The 27,748-nt window shown below is 28.8% G+C and overlaps 16 non-coding genes across 16 annotated transcripts; all 16 read left to right on the top strand.

Moving 5' to 3' along the window:
* Window positions 1–168: 168 nt before the first annotated feature.
* On the top strand, window positions 169–240 carry TRNAG-UCC (transfer RNA glycine (anticodon UCC)). The gene has a single exon. It is a non-coding gene; the product is annotated as a tRNA-Gly (tRNA).
* A 3,121-nt stretch (window positions 241–3,361) lies between these two features.
* Window positions 3,362–3,433, top strand: TRNAG-UCC (transfer RNA glycine (anticodon UCC)). Its single transcript has one exon. It is a non-coding gene; the product is annotated as a tRNA-Gly (tRNA).
* A 1,525-nt stretch (window positions 3,434–4,958) lies between these two features.
* TRNAG-UCC (transfer RNA glycine (anticodon UCC)) lies at window positions 4,959–5,030 on the top strand. The gene has a single exon. It is a non-coding gene; the product is annotated as a tRNA-Gly (tRNA).
* A 1,525-nt stretch (window positions 5,031–6,555) lies between these two features.
* Window positions 6,556–6,627, top strand: TRNAG-UCC (transfer RNA glycine (anticodon UCC)). The gene has a single exon. It is a non-coding gene; the product is annotated as a tRNA-Gly (tRNA).
* A 1,526-nt stretch (window positions 6,628–8,153) lies between these two features.
* TRNAG-UCC (transfer RNA glycine (anticodon UCC)) lies at window positions 8,154–8,225 on the top strand. The gene has a single exon. It is a non-coding gene; the product is annotated as a tRNA-Gly (tRNA).
* A 1,526-nt stretch (window positions 8,226–9,751) lies between these two features.
* On the top strand, window positions 9,752–9,823 carry TRNAE-UUC (transfer RNA glutamic acid (anticodon UUC)). The gene has a single exon. It is a non-coding gene; the product is annotated as a tRNA-Glu (tRNA).
* A 964-nt stretch (window positions 9,824–10,787) lies between these two features.
* On the top strand, window positions 10,788–10,858 carry TRNAG-UCC (transfer RNA glycine (anticodon UCC)). The gene has a single exon. It is a non-coding gene; the product is annotated as a tRNA-Gly (tRNA).
* A 1,521-nt stretch (window positions 10,859–12,379) lies between these two features.
* Window positions 12,380–12,451, top strand: TRNAG-UCC (transfer RNA glycine (anticodon UCC)). Its single transcript has one exon. It is a non-coding gene; the product is annotated as a tRNA-Gly (tRNA).
* Window positions 12,452–13,971: 1,520 nt separating this feature from the next.
* TRNAG-UCC (transfer RNA glycine (anticodon UCC)) lies at window positions 13,972–14,043 on the top strand. Its single transcript has one exon. It is a non-coding gene; the product is annotated as a tRNA-Gly (tRNA).
* Window positions 14,044–15,568: 1,525 nt separating this feature from the next.
* On the top strand, window positions 15,569–15,640 carry TRNAG-UCC (transfer RNA glycine (anticodon UCC)). Its single transcript has one exon. It is a non-coding gene; the product is annotated as a tRNA-Gly (tRNA).
* Window positions 15,641–16,909: 1,269 nt separating this feature from the next.
* TRNAG-UCC (transfer RNA glycine (anticodon UCC)) lies at window positions 16,910–16,981 on the top strand. Its single transcript has one exon. It is a non-coding gene; the product is annotated as a tRNA-Gly (tRNA).
* A 1,489-nt stretch (window positions 16,982–18,470) lies between these two features.
* TRNAG-UCC (transfer RNA glycine (anticodon UCC)) lies at window positions 18,471–18,542 on the top strand. Its single transcript has one exon. It is a non-coding gene; the product is annotated as a tRNA-Gly (tRNA).
* Window positions 18,543–21,400: 2,858 nt separating this feature from the next.
* TRNAG-UCC (transfer RNA glycine (anticodon UCC)) lies at window positions 21,401–21,472 on the top strand. The gene has a single exon. It is a non-coding gene; the product is annotated as a tRNA-Gly (tRNA).
* A 1,526-nt stretch (window positions 21,473–22,998) lies between these two features.
* Window positions 22,999–23,070, top strand: TRNAG-UCC (transfer RNA glycine (anticodon UCC)). Its single transcript has one exon. It is a non-coding gene; the product is annotated as a tRNA-Gly (tRNA).
* A 1,525-nt stretch (window positions 23,071–24,595) lies between these two features.
* Window positions 24,596–24,667, top strand: TRNAG-UCC (transfer RNA glycine (anticodon UCC)). Its single transcript has one exon. It is a non-coding gene; the product is annotated as a tRNA-Gly (tRNA).
* A 1,525-nt stretch (window positions 24,668–26,192) lies between these two features.
* On the top strand, window positions 26,193–26,264 carry TRNAG-UCC (transfer RNA glycine (anticodon UCC)). Its single transcript has one exon. It is a non-coding gene; the product is annotated as a tRNA-Gly (tRNA).
* Window positions 26,265–27,748: the final 1,484 nt, after the last annotated feature.

Here is a 27,748-nt window from a genome sequence, read left to right on the forward strand (position 1 = left end):
TTTTTGAAGAGAGGGATACATGATTTCTTGAAAACAAACGTGATATGATTTTTCTTTATTTTGAGAAAAATATATGTAAATTGTTTAGCTCATATGTAATATTGAGAAGATTATTTACCACTTACAAACTAATAATACATCGGTCAATATTTTTAATGAACCGAGTAAGCGTTTGTAGTCCAACGGTTAGGATAATTGCCTTCCAAGCAATAGACCCGGGTTCGACTCCCGGCAAACGCAATGTTGTTGTTTTGGTGTGTCACAAACGTCCCCCAAATTAAACCTGGTCGCAAATTCATTGCTTAGTAATCACATACTTTTATTCTAAAGTCCATGTTATATTTTTGTGAAGAAAATCTTACCAAGAAAAATAAGATGACACCTTAGTTATCTCTTGCGTCCAAAAAAGTTAAGACAATGCAAGACATATGACTTATTACCTTCTTTCATAAATATTGGTAATCATTATAATTCTATTTAGAAAAATATTCTTCCTAATCCAAAATCTTTTCCCAGTTATAATCAAGATTACTTAAAGGCTTTAACATCCATGCATTGCTTAGTAATCACATGCTTTTATTCTAAAGTCCATGTTATATTTTTGTGAAGAAAATCTTACCAAGAAAAATAAGATGACACCTTAGTTATCTCTTGCCTCCAAAAAAGATAAGACAATGCATGGCATATGACTTATTACCTTATTTCATAAATATTGGTAATCATTATAATTCTATTTAGAAAATTATGTATGTTGTTTAAGCAATCAATCAGTAACCTTAACATTAAGTGTTTTCACCTTCTGCATTCTGATACACGCTCATAAATCTTGACATTATCAAAAAATAACCTAACTCTTTGGATAAAGTTTTTTCTTATTTTCTTTCTTATAACACATACCAACTTATATATGTAGGACACGTATTTAATGATGCATACACATTTTAAAATAAAATGCAATCTTTAGTACAAACAACTATCTTCTTATAATTCATGCCAATGAATTGCAAAAAAAAAGTTGAGCTTCATACGTTTTACGAGGGAACATATTATTGTCGGTTAAAAAATTTCTTACCAAAGTTAACAAGTTGTTAAAGTTCTCTTTAGAAGATCCATTTTTTAGGTTGATGTTTTACAATATAAAGAACGATTACAATCACGTGAACTTAAAATACCTAGCATGCAACATTTTATAAACATTACTTCCAACCTCTCAAATTTTTATGGACAATCAAAAGTTCCTTTTCAACTACATGCACAAGCTTATTGAAACGATCAAATTCATGCATATCTTTTTTAGAAAATATTAGATGTATATATCTTTTTTATTGTTGGATCTAGTTTTTTCTTGCGAATAGTGTATCCACTAATATTTGTATAACAACACTCTAAAAAAAGAGCAAATAGTTTCAACGGACCTGCTTTTCTATGCATGATCAACAACAAACTTAAAGAATTCTCTCAATCCATCTTCGTATTCTTATACATAAATAAGACATGATACCCACCAACAACAAAAAACAAATACAAAGAAATAAATAAAGTGAGGAACAGAGACAAAGAATGATATAAAAAAGAATTATAGAGGTTAATTGTTTTATTTTTGAAGAGAGGGATACATGATTTCTTGAAAACAAACGTGATATGATTTTTCTTTATTTTGAGAAAAATATATGTAAATTGTTTAGCTCATATGTAATATTGAGAAGATTATTTACCACTTACAAACTAATAATACATCGGTCAATATTTTTAATGAACCGAGTAAGCGTTTGTAGTCCAACGGTTAGGATAATTGCCTTCCAAGCAATAGACCCGGGTTCGACTCCGGCAAACGCAATGTTGTTGTTTTGGTGTGTCACAAACGTCCCCCAAATTAAACCTGGTCGCAAATTCATTGCTTAGTAATCACATACTTTTATTCTAAAGTCCATGTTATATTTTTGTGAAGAAAATCTTACCAAGAAAAATAAGATGACACCTTAGTTATCTCTTGCGTCCAAAAAAGTTAAGACAATGCAAGACATATGACTTATTACCTTCTTTCATAAATATTGGTAATCATTATAATTCTATTTAGAAAAATATTCTTCCTAATCCAAAATCTTTTCCCAGTTATAATCAAGATTACTTAAAGGCTTTAACATCCATGCATTGCTTAGTAATCACATGCTTTTATTCTAAAGTCCATGTTATATTTTTGTGAAGAAAATCTTACCAAGAAAAATAAGATGACACCTTAGTTATCTCTTGCCTCCAAAAAAGATAAGACAATGCATGGCATATGACTTATTACCTTATTTCATAAATATTGGTAATCATTATAATTCTATTTAGAAAATTATGTATGTTGTTTAAGCAATCAATCAGTAACCTTAACATTAAGTGTTTTCACCTTCTGCATTCTGATACACGCTCATAAATCTTGACATTATCAAAAAATAACCTAACTCTTTGGATAAAGTTTTTTCTTATTTTCTTTCTTATAACACATACCAACTTATATATGTAGGACACGTATTTAATGATGCATACACATTTTAAAATAAAATGCAATCTTTAGTACAAACAACTATCTTCTTATAATTCATGCCAATGAATTGCAAAAAAAAAGTTGAGCTTCATACGTTTTACGAGGGAACATATTATTGTCGGTTAAAAAATTTCTTACCAAAGTTAACAAGTTGTTAAAGTTCTCTTTAGAAGATCCATTTTTTAGGTTGATGTTTTACAATATAAAGAACGATTACAATCACGTGAACTTAAAATACCTAGCATGCAACATTTTATAAACATTACTTCCAACCTCTCAAATTTTTATGGACAATCAAAAGTTCCTTTTCAACTACATGCACAAGCTTATTGAAACGATCAAATTCATGCATATCTTTTTTAGAAAATATTAGATGTATATATCTTTTTTATTGTTGGATCTAGTTTTTTCTTGCGAATAGTGTATCCACTAATATTTGTATAACAACACTCTAAAAAAAGAGCAAATAGTTTCAACGGACCTGCTTTTCTATGCATGATCAACAACAAACTTAAAGAATTCTCTCAATCCATCTTCGTATTCTTATACATAAATAAGACATGATACCCACCAACAACAAAAAACAAATACAAAGAAATAAATAAAGTGAGGAACAGAGACAAAGAATGATATAAAAAAGAATTATAGAGGTTAATTGTTTTATTTTTGAAGAGAGGGATACATGATTTCTTGAAAACAAACGTGATATGATTTTTCTTTATTTTGAGAAAAATATATGTAAATTGTTTAGCTCATATGTAATATTGAGAAGATTATTTACCACTTACAAACTAATAATACATCGGTCAATATTTTTAATGAACCGAGTAAGCGTTTGTAGTCCAACGGTTAGGATAATTGCCTTCCAAGCAATAGACCCGGGTTCGACTCCCGGCAAACGCAATGTTGTTGTTTTGGTGTGTCACAAACGTCCCCCAAATTAAACCTGGTCGCAAATTCATTGCTTAGTAATCACATACTTTTATTCTAAAGTCCATGTTATATTTTTGTGAAGAAAATCTTACCAAGAAAAATAAGATGACACCTTAGTTATCTCTTGCGTCCAAAAAAGTTAAGACAATGCAAGACATATGACTTATTACCTTCTTTCATAAATATTGGTAATCATTATAATTCTATTTAGAAAAATATTCTTCCTAATCCAAAATCTTTTCCCAGTTATAATCAAGATTACTTAAAGGCTTTAACATCCATGCATTGCTTAGTAATCACATGCTTTTATTCTAAAGTCCATGTTATATTTTTGTGAAGAAAATCTTACCAAGAAAAATAAGATGACACCTTAGTTATCTCTTGCCTCCAAAAAAGATAAGACAATGCATGGCATATGACTTATTACCTTATTTCATAAATATTGGTAATCATTATAATTCTATTTAGAAAATTATGTATGTTGTTTAAGCAATCAATCAGTAACCTTAACATTAAGTGTTTTCACCTTCTGCATTCTGATACACGCTCATAAATCTTGACATTATCAAAAAATAACCTAACTCTTTGGATAAAGTTTTTTCTTATTTTCTTTCTTATAACACATACCAACTTATATATGTAGGACACGTATTTAATGATGCATACACATTTTAAAATAAAATGCAATCTTTAGTACAAACAACTATCTTCTTATAATTCATGCCAATGAATTGCAAAAAAAAAGTTGAGCTTCATACGTTTTACGAGGGAACATATTATTGTCGGTTAAAAAATTTCTTACCAAAGTTAACAAGTTGTTAAAGTTCTCTTTAGAAGATCCATTTTTTAGGTTGATGTTTTACAATATAAAGAACGATTACAATCACGTGAACTTAAAATACCTAGCATGCAACATTTTATAAACATTACTTCCAACCTCTCAAATTTTTATGGACAATCAAAAGTTCCTTTTCAACTACATGCACAAGCTTATTGAAACGATCAAATTCATGCATATCTTTTTTAGAAAATATTAGATGTATATATCTTTTTTATTGTTGGATCTAGTTTTTTCTTGCGAATAGTGTATCCACTAATATTTGTATAACAACACTCTAAAAAAAGAGCAAATAGTTTCAACGGACCTGCTTTTCTATGCATGATCAACAACAAACTTAAAGAATTCTCTCAATCCATCTTCGTATTCTTATACATAAATAAGACATGATACCCACCAACAACAAAAAACAAATACAAAGAAATAAATAAAGTGAGGAACAGAGACAAAGAATGATATAAAAAAGAATTATAGAGGTTAATTGTTTTATTTTTGAAGAGAGGGATACATGATTTCTTGAAAACAAACGTGATATGATTTTTCTTTATTTTGAGAAAAATATATGTAAATTGTTTAGCTCATATGTAATATTGAGAAGATTATTTACCACTTACAAACTAATAATACATCGGTCAATATTTTTAATGAACCGAGTAAGCGTTTGTAGTCCAACGGTTAGGATAATTGCCTTCCAAGCAATAGACCCGGGTTCGACTCCCGGCAAACGCAATGTTGTTGTTTTGGTGTGTCACAAACGTCCCCCAAATTAAACCTGGTCGCAAATTCATTGCTTAGTAATCACATACTTTTATTCTAAAGTCCATGTTATATTTTTGTGAAGAAAATCTTACCAAGAAAAATAAGATGACACCTTAGTTATCTCTTGCGTCCAAAAAAGTTAAGACAATGCAAGACATATGACTTATTACCTTCTTTCATAAATATTGGTAATCATTATAATTCTATTTAGAAAAATATTCTTCCTAATCCAAAATCTTTTCCCAGTTATAATCAAGATTACTTAAAGGCTTTAACATCCATGCATTGCTTAGTAATCACATGCTTTTATTCTAAAGTCCATGTTATATTTTTGTGAAGAAAATCTTACCAAGAAAAATAAGATGACACCTTAGTTATCTCTTGCCTCCAAAAAAGATAAGACAATGCATGGCATATGACTTATTACCTTATTTCATAAATATTGGTAATCATTATAATTCTATTTAGAAAATTATGTATGTTGTTTAAGCAATCAATCAGTAACCTTAACATTAAGTGTTTTCACCTTCTGCATTCTGATACACGCTCATAAATCTTGACATTATCAAAAAATAACCTAACTCTTTGGATAAAGTTTTTTCTTATTTTCTTTCTTATAACACATACCAACTTATATATGTAGGACACGTATTTAATGATGCATACACATTTTAAAATAAAATGCAATCTTTAGTACAAACAACTATCTTCTTATAATTCATGCCAATGAATTGCAAAAAAAAAGTTGAGCTTCATACGTTTTACGAGGGAACATATTATTGTCGGTTAAAAAATTTCTTACCAAAGTTAACAAGTTGTTAAAGTTCTCTTTAGAAGATCCATTTTTTAGGTTGATGTTTTACAATATAAAGAACGATTACAATCACGTGAACTTAAAATACCTAGCATGCAACATTTTATAAACATTACTTCCAACCTCTCAAATTTTTATGGACAATCAAAAGTTCCTTTTCAACTACATGCACAAGCTTATTGAAACGATCAAATTCATGCATATCTTTTTTAGAAAATATTAGATGTATATATCTTTTTTATTGTTGGATCTAGTTTTTTCTTGCGAATAGTGTATCCACTAATATTTGTATAACAACACTCTAAAAAAAGAGCAAATAGTTTCAACGGACCTGCTTTTCTATGCATGATCAACAACAAACTTAAAGAATTCTCTCAATCCATCTTCGTATTCTTATACATAAATAAGACATGATACCCACCAACAACAAAAAACAAATACAAAGAAATAAATAAAGTGAGGAACAGAGACAAAGAATGATATAAAAAAGAATTATAGAGGTTAATTGTTTTATTTTTGAAGAGAGGGATACATGATTTCTTGAAAACAAACGTGATATGATTTTTCTTTATTTTGAGAAAAATATATGTAAATTGTTTAGCTCATATGTAATATTGAGAAGATTATTTACCACTTACAAACTAATAATACATCGGTCAATATTTTTAATGAACCGAGTAAGCGTTTGTAGTCCAACGGTTAGGATAATTGCCTTCCAAGCAATAGACCCGGGTTCGACTCCCGGCAAACGCAATGTTGTTGTTTTGGTGTGTCACAAACGTCCCCCAAATTAAACCTGGTCGCAAATTCATTGCTTAGTAATCACATACTTTTATTCTAAAGTCCATGTTATATTTTTGTGAAGAAAATCTTACCAAGAAAAATAAGATGACACCTTAGTTATCTCTTGCGTCCAAAAAAGTTAAGACAATGCAAGACATATGACTTATTACCTTCTTTCATAAATATTGGTAATCATTATAATTCTATTTAGAAAAATATTCTTCCTAATCCAAAATCTTTTCCCAGTTATAATCAAGATTACTTAAAGGCTTTAACATCCATGCATTGCTTAGTAATCACATGCTTTTATTCTAAAGTCCATGTTATATTTTTGTGAAGAAAATCTTACCAAGAAAAATAAGATGACACCTTAGTTATCTCTTGCCTCCAAAAAAGATAAGACAATGCATGGCATATGACTTATTACCTTATTTCATAAATATTGGTAATCATTATAATTCTATTTAGAAAATTATGTATGTTGTTTAAGCAATCAATCAGTAACCTTAACATTAAGTGTTTTCACCTTCTGCATTCTGATACACGCTCATAAATCTTGACATTATCAAAAAATAACCTAACTCTTTGGATAAAGTTTTTTCTTATTTTCTTTCTTATAACACATACCAACTTATATATGTAGGACACGTATTTAATGATGCATACACATTTTAAAATAAAATGCAATCTTTAGTACAAACAACTATCTTCTTATAATTCATGCCAATGAATTGCAAAAAAAAAGTTGAGCTTCATACGTTTTACGAGGGAACATATTATTGTCGGTTAAAAAATTTCTTACCAAAGTTAACAAGTTGTTAAAGTTCTCTTTAGAAGATCCATTTTTTAGGTTGATGTTTTACAATATAAAGAACGATTACAATCACGTGAACTTAAAATACCTAGCATGCAACATTTTATAAACATTACTTCCAACCTCTCAAATTTTTATGGACAATCAAAAGTTCCTTTTCAACTACATGCACAAGCTTATTGAAACGATCAAATTCATGCATATCTTTTTTAGAAAATATTAGATGTATATATCTTTTTTTATTGTTGGATCTAGTTTTTTCTTGCGAATAGTGTATCCACTAATATTTGTATAACAACACTCTAAAAAAAGAGCAAATAGTTTCAACGGACCTGCTTTTCTATGCATGATCAACAACAAACTTAAAGAATTCTCTCAATCCATCTTCGTATTCTTATACATAAATAAGACATGATACCCACCAACAACAAAAAACAAATACAAAGAAATAAATAAAGTGAGGAACAGAGACAAAGAATGATATAAAAAAGAATTATAGAGGTTAATTGTTTTATTTTTGAAGAGAGGGATACATGATTTCTTGAAAACAAACGTGATATGATTTTTCTTTATTTTGAGAAAAATATATGTAAATTGTTTAGCTCATATGTAATATTGAGAAGATTATTTACCACTTACAAACTAATAATACATCGGTCAATATTTTTAATGAACCGAGTAAGCGTTTGTAGTCCAACGGTTAGGATAATTGCCTTCCAAGCAATAGACCCGGGTTCGACTCCCGGCAAACGCAATGTTGTTGTTTTGGTGTGTCACAAACGTCCCCCAAATTAAACCTGGTCGCAAATTCATTGCTTAGTAATCACATACTTTTATTCTAAAGTCCATGTTATATTTTTGTGAAGAAAATCTTACCAAGAAAAATAAGATGACACCTTAGTTATCTCTTGCGTCCAAAAAAGTTAAGACAATGCAAGACATATGACTTATTACCTTCTTTCATAAATATTGGTAATCATTATAATTCTATTTAGAAAAATATTCTTCCTAATCCAAAATCTTTTCCCAGTTATAATCAAGATTACTTAAAGGCTTTAACATCCATGCATTGCTTAGTAATCACATGCTTTTATTCTAAAGTCCATGTTATATTTTTGTGAAGAAAATCTTACCAAGAAAAATAAGATGACACCTTAGTTATCTCTTGCCTCCAAAAAAGATAAGACAATGCATGGCATATGACTTATTACCTTATTTCATAAATATTGGTAATCATTATAATTCTATTTAGAAAATTATGTATGTTGTTTAAGCAATCAATCAGTAACCTTAACATTAAGTGTTTTCACCTTCTGCATTCTGATACACGCTCATAAATCTTGACATTATCAAAAAATAACCTAACTCTTTGGATAAAGTTTTTTCTTATTTTCTTTCTTATAACACATACCAACTTATATATGTAGGACACGTATTTAATGATGCATACACATTTTAAAATAAAATGCAATCTTTAGTACAAACAACTATCTTCTTATAATTCATGCCAATGAATTGCAAAAAAAAAGTTGAGCTTCATACGTTTTACGAGGGAACATATTATTGTCGGTTAAAAAATTTCTTACCAAAGTTAACAAGTTGTTAAAGTTCTCTTTAGAAGATCCATTTTTTAGGTTGATGTTTTACAATATAAAGAACGATTACAATCACGTGAACTTAAAATACCTAGCATGCAACATTTTATAAACATTACTTCCAACCTCTCAAATTTTTATGGACAATCAAAAGTTCCTTTTCAACTACATGCACAAGCTTATTGAAACGATCAAATTCATGCATATCTTTTTTAGAAAATATTAGATGTATATATCTTTTTTTATTGTTGGATCTAGTTTTTTCTTGCGAATAGTGTATCCACTAATATTTGTATAACAACACTCTAAAAAAAGAGCAAATAGTTTCAACGGACCTGCTTTTCTATGCATGATCAACAACAAACTTAAAGAATTCTCTCAATCCATCTTCGTATTCTTATACATAAATAAGACATGATACCCACCAACAACAAAAAACAAATACAAAGAAATAAATAAAGTGAGGAACAGAGACAAAGAATGATATAAAAAAGAATTATAGAGGTTAATTGTTTTATTTTTGAAGAGAGGGATACATGATTTCTTGAAAACAAACGTGATATGATTTTTCTTTATTTTGAGAAAAATATATGTAAATTGTTTAGCTCATATGTAATATTGAGAAGATTATTTACCACTTACAAACTAATAATACATCGGTCAATATTTTTAATGAACCGAGTAAGCGTTTGTAGTCCAACGGTTAGGATAATTGCCTTTCAAGCAATAGACCCGGGTTCGACTCCCGGCAAACGCAATGTGTTGTTTTGGTGTATCACAAACGTCCCCCAAATTAAAATAACCTAACTCTTTGGATAAAGTTTTTTCTTATTTTCTTTCTTATAACACATACCAATTATATATGTAGGACACGTATTTAATGATGCATACACATTTTAAAATAAAATGCAATCTTTAGTACAAACAACTATCTTCTTATAATTCATGCCAATGAATTGCAAAAAAAAAGTTGAGCTTCATACGTTTTACGAGGGAACATATTATTGTCGGTTAAAAAATTTCTTACCAAAGTTAACAAGTTGTTAAAGTTCTCTTTAGAAGATCCATTTTTTAGGTTGATGTTTTACAATATAAAGAACGATTACAATCACGTGAACTTAAAATACCTAGCATGCAACATTTTATAAACATTACTTCCAACCTCTCAAATTTTTATGGACAATCAAAAGTTCCTTTTCAACTACATGCACAAGCTTATTGAAACGATCAAATTCATGCATATCTTTTTTAGAAAATATTAGATGTATATATCTTTTTTTATTGTTGGATCTAGTTTTTTCTTGCGAATAGTGTATCCACTAATATTTGTATAACAACACTCTAAAAAAAGAGCAAATAGTTTCAACGGACCTGCTTTTCTATGCATGATCAACAACAAACTTAAAGAATTCTCTCAATCCATCTTCGTATTCTTATACATAAATAAGACATGATACCCACCAACAACAAAAAACAAATACAAAGAAATAAATAAAGTGAGGAACAGAGACAAAGAATGATATAAAAAAGAATTATAGAGGTTAATTGTTTTATTTTTGAAGAGAGGGATACATGATTTCTTGAAAACAAACGTGATATGATTTTTCTTTATTTTGAGAAAAATATATGTAAATTGTTTAGCTCATATGTAATATTGAGAAGATTATTTACCACTTACAAACTAATAATACATCGGTCAATATTTTTAATGAACCGAGTAAGCGTTTGTAGTCCAACGGTTAGGATAATTGCCTTCCAAGCAATAGACCGGGTTCGACTCCCGGCAAACGCAATGTGTGTTTTTGGTGTATCACAAACGTCCCCCAAATTAAACTGGTCGCAAATTCATTGCTTAGTAATCACATACTTTTATTCTAAAGTCCATGTTATATTTTTGTGAAGAAAATCTTACCAAGAAAAATAAGATGACACCTTAGTTATCTCTTGCGTCCAAAAAAGTTAAGACAATGCAAGACATATGACTTATTACCTTCTTTCATAAATATTGGTAATCATTATAATTCTATTTAGAAAATATTCTTCCTAATCCAAAATCTTTTCCCAGTTATAATCAAGATTACTTAAAGGCTTTAACATCCATGCATTGCTTAGTAATCACATGCTTTTATTCTAAAGTCCATGTTATATTTTTGTGAAGAAAATCTTACCAAGAAAATAAGATGACACCTTAGTTATCTCTTGCCTCCAAAAAAGATAAGACAATGCATGGCATATGACTTATTACCTTATTTCATAAATATTGGTAATCATTATAATTCTATTTAGAAAATTATGTATGTTGTTTAAGCAATCAATCAGTAACCTTAACATTAAGTGTTTTCACCTTCTGCATTCTGATACACGCTCATAAATCTTGACATTATCAAAAAATAACCTAACTCTTTGGATAAAGTTTTTTCTTATTTTCTTTCTTATAACACATACCAACTTATATATGTAGGACACGTATTTAATGATGCATACACATTTTAAAATAAAATGCAATCTTTAGTACAAACAACTATCTTCTTATAATTCATGCCAATGAATTGCAAAAAAAAAGTTGAGCTTCATACGTTTTACGAGGGAACATATTATTGTCGGTTAAAAAATTCTTACCAAAGTTAACAAGTTGTTAAAGTTCTCTTTAGAAGATCCATTTTTTAGGTTGATGTTTTACAATATAAAGAACGATTACAATCACGTGAACTTAAAATACCTAGCATGCAACATTTTATAAACATTACTTCCAACCTCTCAAATTTTTATGGACAATCAAAAGTTCCTTTTCAACTACATGCACAAGCTTATTGAAACGATCAAATTCATGCATATCTTTTTTAGAAAATATTAGATGTATATATCTTTTTTTATTGTTGGATCTAGTTTTTTCTTGCGAATAGTGTATCCACTAATATTTGTATAACAACACTCTAAAAAAAGAGCAAATAGTTTCAACGGACCTGCTTTTCTATGCATGATCAACAACAAACTTAAAGAATTCTCTCAATCCATCTTCGTATTCTTATACATAAATAAGACATGATACCCACCAACAACAAAAAACAAATACAAAGAAATAAATAAAGTGAGGAACAGAGACAAAGAATGATATAAAAAAGAATTATAGAGGTTAATTGTTTTATTTTTGAAGAGAGGGATACATGATTTCTTGAAAACAAACGTGATATGATTTTTCTTTATTTTGAGAAAAATATATGTAAATTGTTTAGCTCATATGTAATATTGAGAAGATTATTTACCACTTACAAACTAATAATACATCGGTCAATATTTTTAATGAACCGAGTAAGCGTTTGTAGTCCAACGGTTAGGATAATTGCCTTCCAAGCAATAGACCCGGGTTCGACTCCCGGCAAACGCAATGTTGTTTTGGTGTGTCACAAACGTCCCCCAAATTAAACCTGGTCGCAAATTCATTGCTTAGTAATCACATACTTTTATTCTAAAGTCCATGTTATATTTTTGTGAAGAAAATCTTACCAAGAAAAATAAGATGACACCTTAGTTATCTCTTGCGTCCAAAAAAGTTAAGACAATGCAAGACATATGACTTATTACCTTCTTTCATAAATATTGGTAATCATTATAATTCTATTTAGAAAAATATTCTTCCTAATCCAAAATCTTTTCCCAGTTATAATCAAGATTACTTAAAGGCTTTAACATCCATGCATTGCTTAGTAATCACATGCTTTTATTCTAAAGTCCATGTTATATTTTTGTGAAGAAAATCTTACCAAGAAAAATAAGATGACACCTTAGTTATCTCTTGCCTCCAAAAAGATAAGACAATGCATGGCATATGACTTATTACCTTATTTCATAAATATTGGTAATCATTATAATTCTATTTAGAAAATTATGTATGTTGTTTAAGCAATCAATCAGTAACCTTAACATTAAGTGTTTTCACCTTCTGCATTCTGATACACGCTCATAAATCTTGACATTATCAAAAAATAACCTAACTCTTTGGATAAAGTTTTTTCTTATTTTTTTCTTATAACACATACCAACTTATATATGTAGGACACGTATTTAATGATGCATACACATTTTAAAATAAAATGCAATCTTTAGTACAAACAACTATCTTCTTATAATTCATGCCAATGAATTGCAAAAAAAAAGTTGAGCTTCATACGTTTTACGAGGGAACATATTATTGTCGGTTAAAAAATTTCTTACCAAAGTTAACAAGTTGTTAAAGTTCTCTTTAGAAGATCCATTTTTTAGGTTGATGTTTTACAATATAAAGAACGATTACAATCACGTGAACTTAAAATACCTAGCATGCAACATTTTATAAACATTACTTCCAACCTCTCAAATTTTTATGGACAATCAAAAGTTCCTTTTCAACTACATGCACAAGCTTATTGAAACGATCAAATTCATGCATATCTTTTTTAGAAAATATTAGATGTATATATCTTTTTTTATTGTTGGATCTAGTTTTTTCTTGCGAATAGTGTATCCACTAATATTTGTATAACAACACTCTAAAAAAAGAGCAAATAGTTTCAACGGACCTGCTTTTCTATGCATGATCAACAACAAACTTAAAGAATTCTCTCAATCCATCTTCGTATTCTTATACATAAATAAGACATGATACCCACCAACAACAAAAAACAAATACAAAGAAATAAATAAAGTGAGGAACAGAGACAAAGAATGATATAAAAAAGAATTATAGAGGTTAATTGTTTTATTTTTGAAGAGAGGGATACATGATTTCTTGAAAACAAACGTGATATGATTTTCTTTATTTTGAGAAAAATATATGTAAATTGTTTAGCTCATATGTAATATTGAGAAGATTATTTACCACTTACAAACTAATAATACATCGGTCAATATTTTTAATGAACCGAGTAAGCGTTTGTAGTCCAACGGTTAGGATAATTGCCTTCCAAGCAATAGACCCGGGTTCGACTCCCGGCAAACGCAATGTTGTTGTTTTGGTGTGTCACAAACGTCCCCCAAATTAAACCTGGTCGCAAATTCATTGCTTAGTAATCACATACTTTTATTCTAAAGTCCATGTTATATTTTTGTGAAGAAAATCTTACCAAGAAAAATAAGATGACACCTTAGTTATCTCTTGCGTCCAAAAAAGTTAAGACAATGCAAGACATATGACTTATTACCTTCTTTCATAAATATTGGTAATCATTATAATTCTATTTAGAAAAATATTCTTCCTAATCCAAAATCTTTTCCCAGTTATAATCAAGATTACTTAAAGGCTTTAACATCCATGCATTGCTTAGTAATCACATGCTTTTATTCTAAAGTCCATGTTATATTTTTGTGAAGAAAATCTTACCAAGAAAAATAAGATGACACCTTAGTTATCTCTTGCCTCCAAAAAAGATAAGACAATGCATGGCATATGACTTATTACCTTATTTCATAAATATTGGTAATCATTATAATTCTATTTAGAAAATTATGTATGTTGTTTAAGCAATCAATCAGTAACCTTAACATTAAGTGTTTTCACCTTCTGCATTCTGATACACGCTCATAAATCTTGACATTATCAAAAAATAACCTAACTCTTTGGATAAAGTTTTTTCTTATTTTCTTTCTTATAACACATACCAACTTATATATGTAGGACACGTATTTAATGATGCATACACATTTTAAAATAAAATGCAATCTTTAGTACAAACAACTATCTTCTTATAATTCATGCCAATGAATTGCAAAAAAAAAGTTGAGCTTCATACGTTTTACGAGGGAACATATTATTGTCGGTTAAAAAATTTCTTACCAAAGTTAACAAGTTGTTAAAGTTCTCTTTAGAAGATCCATTTTTTAGGTTGATGTTTTACAATATAAAGAACGATTACAATCACGTGAACTTAAAATACCTAGCATGCAACATTTTATAAACATTACTTCCAACCTCTCAAATTTTTATGGACAATCAAAAGTTCCTTTTCAACTACATGCACAAGCTTATTGAAACGATCAAATTCATGCATATCTTTTTTAGAAAATATTAGATGTATATATCTTTTTTTATTGTTGGATCTAGTTTTTTCTTGCGAATAGTGTATCCACTAATATTTGTATAACAACACTCTAAAAAAAGAGCAAATAGTTTCAACGGACCTGCTTTTCTATGCATGATCAACAACAAACTTAAAGAATTCTCTCAATCCATCTTCGTATTCTTATACATAAATAAGACATGATACCCACCAACAACAAAAAACAAATACAAAGAAATAAATAAAGTGAGGAACAGAGACAAAGAATGATATAAAAAAGAATTATAGAGGTTAATTGTTTTATTTTTGAAGAGAGGGATACATGATTTCTTGAAAACAAACGTGATATGATTTTTCTTTATTTTGAGAAAAATATATGTAAATTGTTTAGCTCATATGTAATATTGAGAAGATTATTTACCACTTACAAACTAATAATACATCGGTCAATATTTTTATGAACCGAGTAAGCGTTTGTAGTCCAACGGTTAGGATAATTGCCTTCCAAGCAATAGACCCGGGTTCGACTCCCGGCAAACGCAATGTTGTTGTTTTGGTGTGTCACAAACGTCCCCCAAATTAAACCTGGTCGCAAATTCATTGCTTAGTAATCACATACTTTTATTCTAAAGTCCATGTTATATTTTTGTGAAGAAAATCTTACCAAGAAAAATAAGATGACACCTTAGTTATCTCTTGCCTCCAAAAAAGATAAGACAATGCATGGCATATGACTTATTACCTTATTTCATAAATATTGGTAATCATTATAATTCTATTTAGAAAATTATGTATGTTGTTTAAGCAATCAATCAGTAACCTTAACATTAAGTGTTTTCACCTTCTGCATTCTGATACACGCTCATAAATCTTGACATTATCAAAAAATAACCTAACTCTTTGGATAAAGTTTTTTCTTATTTTCTTTCTTATAACACATACCAACTTATATATGTAGGACACGTATTTAATGATGCATACACATTTTAAAATAAAATGCAATCTTTAGTACAAACAACTATCTTCTTATAATTCATGCCAATGAATTGCAAAAAAAAAGTTGAGCTTCATACGTTTTACGAGGGAACATATTATTGTCGGTTAAAAAATTTCTTACCAAAGTTAACAAGTTGTTAAAGTTCTCTTTAGAAGATCCATTTTTTAGGTTGATGTTTTACAATATAAAGAACGATTACAATCACGTGAACTTAAAATACCTAGCATGCAACATTTTATAAACATTACTTCCAACCTCTCAAATTTTTATGGACAATCAAAAGTTCCTTTTCAACTACATGCACAAGCTTATTGAAACGATCAAATTCATGCATATCTTTTTTAGAAAATATTAGATGTATATATCTTTTTTTATTGTTGGATCTAGTTTTTTCTTGCGAATAGTGTATCCACTAATATTTGTATAACAACACTCTAAAAAAAGAGCAAATAGTTTCAACGGACCTGCTTTTCTATGCATGATCAACAACAAACTTAAAGAATTCTCTCAATCCATCTTCGTATTCTTATACATAAATAAGACATGATACCCACCAACAACAAAAAACAAATACAAAGAAATAAATAAAGTGAGGAACAGAGACAAAGAATGATATAAAAAAGAATTATAGAGGTTAATTGTTTTATTTTTGAAGAGAGGGATACATGATTTCTTGAAAACAAACGTGATATGATTTTTCTTTATTTTGAGAAAAATATATGTAAATTGTTTAGCTCATATGTAATATTGAGAAGATTATTTACCACTTACAAACTAATAATACATCGGTCAATATTTTTAATGAACTGAGTAAGCGTTTGTAGTCCAACGGTTAGGATAATTGCCTTCCAAGCAATAGACCCGGGTTCGACTCCCGGCAAACGCAATGTTGTTGTTTTGGTGTGTCACAAACGTCCCCCAAATTAAACCTGGTCGCAAATTCATTGCTTAGTAATCACATACTTTCATTCTAAAGAAAAATAAGATGACACCTTAGTTATCTCTTGCGTCCAAAAAAGTTAAGACAATGCAAGACATATGACTTATTACCTTCTTTCATAAATATTGGTAATCATTATAATTCTATTTAGAAAAATATTCTTCCTAATCCAAAATCTTTTCCCAGTTATAATCAAGATTACTTAAAGGCTTTAACATCCATGCATTGCTTAGTAATCACATGCTTTTATTCTAAAGTCCATGTTATATTTTTGTGAAGAAAATCTTACCAAGAAAAATAAGATGACACCTTAGTTATCTCTTGCCTCCAAAAAAGATAAGACAATGCATGGCATATGACTTATTACCTTATTTCATAAATATTGGTAATCATTATAATTCTATTTAGAAAATTATGTATGTTGTTTAAGCAATCAATCAGTAACCTTAACATTAAGTGTTTTCACCTTCTGCATTCTGATACACGCTCATAAATCTTGACATTATCAAAAAATAACCTAACTCTTTGGATAAAGTTTTTTCTTATTTTCTTTCTTATAACACATACCAACTTATATATGTAGGACACGTATTTAATGATGCATACACATTTTAAAATAAAATGCAATCTTTAGTACAAACAACTATCTTCTTATAATTCATGCCAATGAATTGCAAAAAAAAAGTTGAGCTTCATACGTTTTACGAGGGAACATATTATTGTCGGTTAAAAAATTTCTTACCAAAGTTAACAAGTTGTTAAAGTTCTCTTTAGAAGATCCATTTTTTAGGTTGATGTTTTACAATATAAAGAACGATTACAATCACGTGAACTTAAAATACCTAGCATGCAACATTTTATAAACATTACTTCCAACCTCTCAAATTTTTATGGACAATCAAAAGTTCCTTTTCAACTACATGCACAAGCTTATTGAAACGATCAAATTCATGCATATCTTTTTTAGAAAATATTAGATGTATATATCTTTTTTTATTGTTGGATCTAGTTTTTTCTTGCGAATAGTGTATCCACTAATATTTGTATAACAACACTCTAAAAAAAGAGCAAATAGTTTCAACGGACCTGCTTTTCTATGCATGATCAACAACAAACTTAAAGAATTCTCTCAATCCATCTTCGTATTCTTATACATAAATAAGACATGATACCCACCAACAACAAAAAACAAATACAAAGAAATAAATAAAGTGAGGAACAGAGACAAAGAATGATATAAAAAAGAATTATAGAGGTTAATTGTTTTATTTTTGAAGAGAGGGATACATGATTTCTTGAAAACAAACGTGATATGATTTTTCTTTATTTTGAGAAAAATATATGTAAATTGTTTAGCTCATATGTAATATTGAGAAGATTATTTACCACTTACAAACTAATAATACATCGGTCAATATTTTAATGAACCGAGTAAGCGTTTGTAGTCCAACGGTTAGGATAATTGCCTTCCAAGCAATAGACCCGGGTTCGACTCCCGGCAAACGCAATGTTGTTGTATTGGTGTGTCACAAACGTCCAAAAAAGTTAAGACAATGCAAGACATATGACTTATTACCTTCTTTCATAAATATTGGTAATCATTATAATTCTATTTAGAAAAATATTCTTCCTAATCCAAAATCTTTTCCCAGTTATAATCAAGATTACTTAAAGGCTTTAACATCCATGCATTGCTTAGTAATCACATGCTTTTATTCTAAAGTCCATGTTATATTTTTGTGAAGAAAATCTTACCAAGAAAAATAAGATGACACCTTAGTTATCTCTTGCCTCCAAAAAAGATAAGACAATGCATGGCATATGACTTATTACCTTATTTCATAAATATTGGTAATCATTATAATTCTATTTAGAAAATTATGTATGTTGTTTAAGCAATCAATCAGTAACCTTAACATTAAGTGTTTTCACCTTCTGCATTCTGATACACGCTCATAAATCTTGACATTATCAAAAAATAACCTAACTCTTTGGATAAAGTTTTTTTTATTTTCTTTCTTATAACACATACCAACTTATATATGTAGGACACGTATTTAATGATGCATACACATTTTAAAATAAAATGCAATCTTTAGTACAAACAACTATCTTCTTATAATTCATGCCAATGAATTGCAAAAAAAAAGTTGAGCTTCATACGTTTTACGAGGGAACATATTATTGTCGGTTAAAAAATTTCTTACCAAAGTTAACAAGTTGTTAAAGTTCTCTTTAGAAGATCCATTTTTTAGGTTGATGTTTTACAATATAAAGAACGATTACAATCACGTGAACTTAAAATACCTAGCATGCAACATTTTATAAACATTACTTCCAACCTCTCAAATTTTTATGGACAATCAAAAGTTCCTTTTCAACTACATGCACAAGCTTATTGAAACGATCAAATTCATGCATATCTTTTTTAGAAAATATTAGATGTATATATCTTTTTTATTGTTGGATCTAGTTTTTTCTTGCGAATAGTGTATCCACTAATATTTGTATAACAACACTCTAAAAAAAGAGCAAATAGTTTCAACGGACCTGCTTTTCTATGCATGATCAACAACAAACTTAAAGAATTCTCTCAATCCATCTTCGTATTCTTATACATAAATAAGACATGATACCCACCAACAACAAAAAACAAATACAAAGAAATAAATAAAGTGAGGAACAGAGACAAAGAATGATATAAAAAAGAATTATAGAGGTTAATTGTTTTATTTTGAAGAGAGGGATACATGATTTCTTGAAAACAAACGTGATATGATTTTTCTTTATTTTGAGAAAAATATATGTAAATTGTTTAGCTCATATGTAATATTGAGAAGATTATTTACCACTTACAAACTAATAATACATCGGTCAATATTTTTAATGAACCGAGTAAGCGTTTGTAGTCCAACGGTTAGGATAATTGCCTTCCAAGCAATAGACCCGGTTCGACTCCCGGCAAACGCAATGTTGTTGTATTGGTGTGTCCCAAACGTCCAAAAAAAGTTAAGACAATGCAAGACATATGACTTATTACCTTCTTTCATAAATATTGGTAATCATTATAATTCTATTTAGAAAAATATTCTTCCTAATCCAAAATCTTTTCCCAGTTATAATCAAGATTACTTAAAGGCTTTAACATCCATGCATTGCTTAGTAATCACATGCTTTTATTCTAAAGTCCATGTTATATTTTTGTGAAGAAAATCTTACCAAGAAAAATAAGATGACACCTTAGTTATCTCTTGCCTCCAAAAAAGATAAGACAATGCATGGCATATGACTTATTACCTTATTTCATAAATATTGGTAATCATTATAATTCTATTTAGAAAATTATGTATGTTGTTTAAGCAATCAATCAGTAACCTTAACATTAAGTGTTTTCACCTTCTGCATTCTGATACACGCTCATAAATCTTGACATTATCAAAAAATAACCTAACTCTTTGGATAAAGTTTTTTCTTATTTTCTTTCTTATAACACATACCAACTTATATATGTAGGACACGTATTTAATGATGCATACACATTTTAAAATAAAATGCAATCTTTAGTACAAACAACTATCTTCTTATAATTCATGCCAATGAATTGCAAAAAAAAAGTTGAGCTTCATACGTTTTACGAGGGAACATATTATTGTCGGTTAAAAAATTTCTTACCAAAGTTAACAAGTTGTTAAAGTTCTCTTTAGAAGATCCATTTTTTAGGTTGATGTTTTACAATATAAAGAACGATTACAATCACGTGAACTTAAAATACCTAGCATGCAACATTTTATAAACATTACTTCCAACCTCTCAAATTTTTATGGACAATCAAAAGTTCCTTTTCAACTACATGCACAAGCTTATTGAAACGATCAAATTCATGCATATCTTTTTTAGAAAATATTAGATGTATATATCTTTTTTTATTGTTGGATCTAGTTTTTTCTTGCGAATAGTGTATCCACTAATATTTGTATAACAACACTCTAAAAAAAGAGCAAATAGTTTCAACGGACCTGCTTTTCTATGCATGATCAACAACAAACTTAAAGAATTCTCTCAATCCATCTTCGTATTCTTATACATAAATAAGACATGATACCCACCAACAACAAAAAACAAATACAAAGAAATAAATAAAGTGAGGAACAGAGACAAAGAATGATATAAAAAAGAATTATAGAGGTTAATTGTTTTATTTTGAAGAGAGGGATACATGATTTCTTGAAAACAAACGTGATATGATTTTTCTTTATTTTGAGAAAAATATATGTAAATTGTTTAGCTCATATGTAATATTGAGAAGATTATTTACCACTTACAAACTAATAATACATCGGTCAATATTTTTAATGAACCGAGTAAGCGTTTGTAGTCCAACGGTTAGGATAATTGCCTTCCAAGCAATAGACCCGGGTTCGACTCCCGGCAAACGCAATGTTGTTGTTTTGGTGTGTCACAAACGTCCCCCAAATTAAACCTGGTCGCAAATTCATTGCTTAGTAATCACATACTTTTATTCTAAAGTCCATGTTATATTTTTGTGAAGAAAATCTTACCAAGAAAAATAAGATGACACCTTAGTTATCTCTTGCGTCCAAAAAAGTTAAGACAATGCAAGACATATGACTTATTACCTTCTTTCATAAATATTGGTAATCATTATAATTCTATTTAGAAAAATATTCTTCCTAATCCAAAATCTTTTCCCAGTTATAATCAAGATTACTTAAAGGCTTTAACATCCATGCATTGCTTAGTAATCACATGCTTTTATTCTAAAGTCCATGTTATATTTTTGTGAAGAAAATCTTACCAAGAAAAATAAGATGACACCTTAGTTATCTCTTGCCTCCAAAAAAGATAAGACAATGCATGGCATATGACTTATTACCTTATTTCATAAATATTGGTAATCATTATAATTCTATTTAGAAAATTATGTATGTTGTTTAAGCAATCAATCAGTAACCTTAACATTAAGTGTTTTCACCTTCTGCATTCTGATACACGCTCATAAATCTTGACATTATCAAAAAATAACCTAACTCTTTGGATAAAGTTTTTTCTTATTTTCTTTCTTATAACACATACCAACTTATATATGTAGGACACGTATTTAATGATGCATACACATTTTAAAATAAAATGCAATCTTTAGTACAAACAACTATCTTCTTATAATTCATGCCAATGAATTGCAAAAAAAAAGTTGAGCTTCATACGTTTTACGAGGGAACATATTATTGTCGGTTAAAAAATTTCTTACCAAAGTTAACAAGTTGTTAAAGTTCTCTTTAGAAGATCCATTTTTTAGGTTGATGTTTTACAATATAAAGAACGATTACAATCACGTGAACTTAAAATACCTAGCATGCAACATTTTATAAACATTACTTCCAACCTCTCAAATTTTTATGGACAATCAAAAGTTCCTTTTCAACTACATGCACAAGCTTATTGAAACGATCAAATTCATGCATATCTTTTTTAGAAAATATTAGATGTATATATCTTTTTTTATTGTTGGATCTAGTTTTTTCTTGCGAATAGTGTATCCACTAATATTTGTATAACAACACTCTAAAAAAAGAGCAAATAGTTTCAACGGACCTGCTTTTCTATGCATGATCAACAACAAACTTAAAGAATTCTCTCAATCCATCTTCGTATTCTTATACATAAATAAGACATGATACCCACCAACAACAAAAAACAAATACAAAGAAATAAATAAAGTGAGGAACAGAGACAAAGAATGATATAAAAAAGAATTATAGAGGTTAATTGTTTTATTTTTGAAGAGAGGGATACATGATTTCTTGAAAACAAACGTGATATGATTTTTCTTTATTTTGAGAAAAATATATGTAAATTGTTTAGCTCATATGTAATATTGAGAAGATTATTTACCACTTACAAACTAATAATACATCGGTCAATATTTTTAATGAACCGAGTAAGCGTTTGTAGTCCAACGGTTAGGATAATTGCCTTCCAAGCAATAGACCCGGGTTCGACTCCCGGCAAACGCAATGTTGTTGTTTTGGTGTGTCACAAACGTCCCCCAAATTAAACCTGGTCGCAAATTCATTGCTTAGTAATCACATACTTTTATTCTAAAGTCCATGTTATATTTTTGTGAAGAAAATCTTACCAAGAAAAATAAGATGACACCTTAGTTATCTCTTGCGTCCAAAAAAGTTAAGACAATGCAAGACATATGACTTATTACCTTCTTTCATAAATATTGGTAATCATTATAATTCTATTTAGAAAAATATTCTTCCTAATCCAAAATCTTTTCCCAGTTATAATCAAGATTACTTAAAGGCTTTAACATCCATGCATTGCTTAGTAATCACATGCTTTTATTCTAAAGTCCATGTTATATTTTTGTGAAGAAAATCTTACCAAGAAAAATAAGATGACACCTTAGTTATCTCTTGCCTCCAAAAAAGATAAGACAATGCATGGCATATGACTTATTACCTTATTTCATAAATATTGGTAATCATTATAATTCTATTTAGAAAATTATGTATGTTGTTTAAGCAATCAATCAGTAACCTTAACATTAAGTGTTTTCACCTTCTGCATTCTGATACACGCTCATAAATCTTGACATTATCAAAAAATAACCTAACTCTTTGGATAAAGTTTTTTCTTATTTTCTTTCTTATAACACATACCAACTTATATATGTAGGACACGTATTTAATGATGCATACACATTTTAAAATAAAATGCAATCTTTAGTACAAACAACTATCTTCTTATAATTCATGCCAATGAATTGCAAAAAAAAAGTTGAGCTTCATACGTTTTACGAGGGAACATATTATTGTCGGTTAAAAAATTTCTTACCAAAGTTAACAAGTTGTTAAAGTTCTCTTTAGAAGATCCATTTTTTAGGTTGATGTTTTACAATATAAAGAACGATTACAATCACGTGAACTTAAAATACCTAGCATGCAACATTTTATAAACATTACTTCCAACCTCTCAAATTTTATGGACAATCAAAAGTTCCTTTTCAACTACATGCACAAGCTTATTGAAACGATCAAATTCATGCATATCTTTTTTAGAAAATATTAGATGTATATATCTTTTTTTATTGTTGGATCTAGTTTTTTCTTGCGAATAGTGTATCCACTAATATTTGTATAACAACACTCTAAAAAAAGAGCAAATAGTTTCAACGGACCTGCTTTTCTATGCATGATCAACAACAAACTTAAAGAATTCTCTCAATCCATCTTCGTATTCTTATACATAAATAAGACATGATACCCACCAACAACAAAAAACAAATACAAAGAAATAAATAAAGTGAGGAACAGAGACAAAGAATGATATAAAAAAGAATTATAGAGGTTAATTGTTTTATTTTTGAAGAGAGGGATACATGATTTCTTGAAAACAAACGTGATATGATTTTTCTTTATTTTGAGAAAAATATATGTAAATTGTTTAGCTCATATGTAATATTGAGAAGATTATTTACCACTTACAAACTAATAATACATCGGTCAATATTTTTAATGAACCGAGTAAGCGTTTGTAGTCCAACGGTTAGGATAATTGCCTTCCAAGCAATAGACCCGGGTTCGACTCCCGGCAAACGCAATGTTGTTGTTTTGGTGTGTCACAAACGTCCCCCAAATTAAACCTGGTCGCAAATTCATTGCTTAGTAATCACATACTTTTATTCTAAAGTCCATGTTATATTTTTGTGAAGAAAATCTTACCAAGAAAAATAAGATGACACCTTAGTTATCTCTTGCGTCCAAAAAAGTTAAGACAATGCAAGACATATGACTTATTACCTTCTTTCATAAATATTGGTAATCATTATAATTCTATTTAGAAAAATATTCTTCCTAATCCAAAATCTTTTCCCAGTTATAATCAAGATTACTTAAAGGCTTTAACATCCATGCATTGCTTAGTAATCACATGCTTTTATTCTAAAGTCCATGTTATATTTTTGTGAAGAAAATCTTACCAAGAAAAATAAGATGACACCTTAGTTATCTCTTGCCTCCAAAAAAGATAAGACAATGCATGGCATATGACTTATTACCTTATTTCATAAATATTGGTAATCATTATAATTCTATTTAGAAAATTATGTATGTTGTTTAAGCAATCAATCAGTAACCTTAACATTAAGTGTTTTCACCTTCTGCATTCTGATACACGCTCATAAATCTTGACATTATCAAAAAATAACCTAACTCTTTGGATAAAGTTTTTTCTTATTTTCTTTCTTATAACACATACCAACTTATATATGTAGGACACGTATTTAATGATGCATACACATTTTAAAATAAAATGCAATCTTTAGTACAAACAACTATCTTCTTATAATTCATGCCAATGAATTGCAAAAAAAAAGTTGAGCTTCATACGTTTTACGAGGGAACATATTATTGTCGGTTAAAAAATTTCTTACCAAAGTTAACAAGTTGTTAAAGTTCTCTTTAGAAGATCCATTTTTTAGGTTGATGTTTTACAATATAAAGAACGATTACAATCACGTGAACTTAAAATACCTAGCATGCAACATTTTATAAACATTACTTCCAACCTCTCAAATTTTTATGGACAATCAAAAGTTCCTTTTCAACTACATGCACAAGCTTATTGAAACGATCAAATTCATGCATATCTTTTTTAGAAAATATTAGATGTATATATCTTTTTTATTGTTGGATCTAGTTTTTTCTTGCGAATAGTGTATCCACTAATATTTGTATAACAACACTCTAAAAAAAGAGCAAATAGTTTCAACGGACCTGCTTTTCTATGCATGATCAACAACAAACTTAAAGAATTCTCTCAATCCATCTTCGTATTCTTATACATAAATAAGACATGATACCCACCAACAACAAAAAACAAATACAAAGAAATAAATAAAATGAGGAACAGAGACAAAGAATGATATAAAAAAGAATTATAGAGGTTAATTGTTTTATTTTTGAAGAGAGGGATACATGATTTCTTGAAAACAAACGTGATATGATTTTTCTTTATTTTGAGAAAAATATATGTAAATTGTTTAGCTCATATGTAACATTGAGAAGATTATTTACCACTTACAAACTAATAATACATCGGTCAATATTTTTAATGAACCGAGTAAGCGTTTGTAGTCCAACGGTTAGGATAATTGCCTTCCAAGCAATAGACCCGGGTTCGACTCCAGGCAAACGCAATGTTGTTGTATTGGTGTGTCACAAACGTCCCCCAAATTAAACCTGGTCGCAAATTCATTGCTTAGTAATCACATACTTTTATTCTAAAGTCCATGTTATATTTTTGTGAAGAAAATCTTACCAAGAAAAATAAGATGACACCTTAGTTATCTCTTGCGTCCAAAAAAGTTAAGACAATGCAAGACATATGACTTATTACCTTCTTTCATAAATATTGGTAATCATTATAATTCTATTTAGAAAAATATTCTTCCTAATCCAAAATCTTTTCCCAGTTATAATCAAGATTACTTAAAGGCTTTAACATCCATGCATTGCTTAGTAATCACATGCTTTTATTCTAAAGTCCATGTTATATTTTTGTGAAGAAAATCTTACCAAGAAAAATAAGATGACACCTTAGTTATCTCTTGCCTCCAAAAAAGATAAGACAATGCATGGCATATGACTTATTACCTTATTTCATAAATATTGGTAATCATTATAATTCTATTTAGAAAATTATGTATGTTGTTTAAGCAATCAATCAGTAACCTTAACATTAAGTGTTTTCACCTTCTGCATTCTGATACACGCTCATAAATCTTGACATTATCAAAAAATAACCTAACTCTTTGGATAAAGTTTTTTCTTATTTTCTTTCTTATAACACATACCAACTTATATATGTAGGACACGTATTTAATGATGCATACACATTTTAAAATAAAATGCAATCTTTAGTACAAACAACTATCTTCTTATAATTCATGCCAATGAATTGCAAAAAAAAAGTTGAGCTTCATACGTTTTACGAGGGAACATATTATTGTCGGTTAAAAAATTTCTTACCAAAGTTAACAAGTTGTTAAAGTTCTCTTTAGAAGATCCATTTTTTAGGTTGATGTTTTACAATATAAAGAACGATTACAATCACGTGAACTTAAAATACCTAGCATGCAACATTTTATAAACATTACTTCCAACCTCTCAAATTTTTATGGACAATCAAAAGTTCCTTTTCAACTACATGCACAAGCTTATTGAAACGATCAAATTCATGCATATCTTTTTTAGAAAATATTAGATGTATATATCTTTTTTATTGTTGGATCTAGTTTTTTCTTGCGAATAGTGTATCCACTAATATTTGTATAACAACACTCTAAAAAAAGAGCAAATAGTTTCAACGGACCTGCTTTTCTATGCATGATCAACAACAAACTTAAAGAATTCTCTCAATCCATCTTCGTATTCTTATACATAAATAAGACATGATACCCACCAACAACAAAAAACAAATACAAAGAAATAAATAAAGTGAGGAACAGAGACAAAGAATGATATAAAAAAGAATTATAGAGGTTAATTGTTTTATTTTTGAAGAGAGGGATACATGATTTCTTGAAAACAAACGTGATATGATTTTTCTTTATTTTGAGAAAAATATATGTAAATTGTTTAGCTCATATGTAATATTGAGAAGATTATTTACCACTTACAA

The sequence above is a fragment of the Lathyrus oleraceus genome, chromosome 1 (assembly GCF_024323335.1).
Source record: "Lathyrus oleraceus cultivar Zhongwan6 chromosome 1, CAAS_Psat_ZW6_1.0, whole genome shotgun sequence".
Classification (NCBI taxonomy): domain Eukaryota; kingdom Viridiplantae; phylum Streptophyta; class Magnoliopsida; order Fabales; family Fabaceae; genus Lathyrus; species Lathyrus oleraceus.